Genomic DNA, 2,024 nt, shown 5'->3' with positions numbered 1-2,024 from the left:
GTTACGCTTTCGTCTGACTCCGAGCTGCGAGGTGTGTTTGTGCAGTTAAGAGAGGTGATTCGATCTGACTTGGAGCACTCATGCAAACAAATCTCCCAGGAAAAGTGTTTAGAAAGTAGTTTAGCAGAACATTCTTGCATGAGGCCCGATGACTTTTATTCATTACTTTGCAAACTAAACAAATGAGCAGATCAGAAGAATGCGCCTTGAAGAATAAAACAATGACATCCAATATAAAGTGAAAGGTTCTGCGTGGCTTGCAAGAGAGCGAATGTTTGATGGTACACGGCCTGTGTCCTTGCTGAGGGCTGGTTTAAAAGATGCATGGCTTTACTAAAAAAACACAGAAGCTGCACATGGAAGCTGCAGGTTGGTTGATTTGCACAGCAGTTTTCAGGCGTTTTCTCTTGAGAGCGATGGATCAATTCTTCAACTAATCTGCGGCTGCATGAGAATCTGTTCTATGTGGACATTAAATCAACAGATCTCATCTGGAGTTTGGTGTTTGGCCTCCGACGGATCCGGTCCCACTTCATCTAAAGCTGTGTGACGTACAGTGCAGCCTGACTTAAAGCCGCTCACATCGACCTTGATGGGAGGATGAACAGCAGCCGACGGTTCAGCTTCTAATTCTCATGTATATGTCCATAGAGTAGCCCGTTATAAAATAGTGTTCATGTAGACTGACATAACAAGTCACGGTGATGAAGCCTCTCACTGTGGAGATCATTATGCCATCGTACAGAAATCAGAATGATACGTCTGAATAAGTATGTGGATAGTGTCAGCAGTTGCATAAGCTGTTTGTGTCTCCACCAGTGGATCTGTCTCCATACTGTCGCTGCTGTCATGTATTCAGCCTTTACCACAGACAAGACAAGCTTAATGATTAATGACAAAGAGCAGTTGCAAGTGGGAGGGATACAATTTAAAGTCTTAACCTGTGTTTAACTCTCATTACGGATTCAGAGTCTGGACCCTAGAGACGGAACTACTTTATTAGATGTGTCTATTTCGACACTACAACTGATATATTTAATTAAAATCTATTAAAATGTGGTCAGTTGCCAGTTTATTCTTTCTGCCCTCACTGATAAAAATGGCACGGACAGAAAATGATTAACACCTCTCAGGATAACACATTACAAATGATAGGGTATCGGTACTCGATACCTTTAAGGTATTTGCACCAAAAAAACTAATAATAATTAAATAAATAAATATATAATAATAAATAATATTAGCCAAATATTTCACTCCTCCTCTCTCATTTAAATACAAAAACACCTCCCAAGCTGAGGTCCTTCCTCTGATTATACGCATGTGGATGACCTACTTAGGATGATCTGATACAAGTTCCCAATATTTTTATATAATAGTAGTTTTAATAGTTATTTCAAACAATTAAAAAAAATAGATCTCCTTAATTGTCAATTATAATAATAATTATGGCCTATAGTGGTATTGGTGTTGGTATCACTTTAAGGGTACCCAGCCCTAATAATTGAACAGGGCCATAAACTGAACTTTATAACCATCATGAACATGAACATTACTGCGGGATTAGGCTGCATTAGCGTCAGATAAGTGGATCTACTAAACCAGCGATGGTTAGTCATGCTTGCCTTAGTTTTTAAATCCTGTGTAAAGAACATTTGGGGTGTTTATGTACTGCTTACCCTAATCTAAACAGCTTCACACATTTTGTCTTTCAGTAAGAAAGTAGAGAAGATAGAACAACACAGTGTTTAGTCATTTACATTTTGACATTTCTCACAAATCTCAGATCTGTGCTCATGAAATATTTCTTATATTTCCTGCAGACTTGCAATGTAACTCGGAGTTTTGTCTCTTTAACAATCTGATTCTGGCTCAGCTGTACATCAAACAGGCTTATAATGAAGTCCACAGTGATGGTGTCACGAGAGGCTGAAGTGAACGTGAGCGCAACAACATACCAGCAGAGCCAGTCAGTGAGGTGGCATTGTGGGAAAACAGTCAGTGCGTGGGGAGGACACACTTAC

This window comes from Micropterus salmoides, unplaced genomic scaffold, assembly GCF_014851395.1.
Source record: "Micropterus salmoides isolate LMB-PRFRI ecotype aquatic unplaced genomic scaffold, ASM1485139v1 Ms_hic_scaffold_6, whole genome shotgun sequence".
In the NCBI taxonomy this organism is placed as follows: Eukaryota; Metazoa; Chordata; class Actinopteri; order Centrarchiformes; family Centrarchidae; genus Micropterus; species Micropterus salmoides.
Note: the sequence above shows the minus strand (reverse complement) of the source record.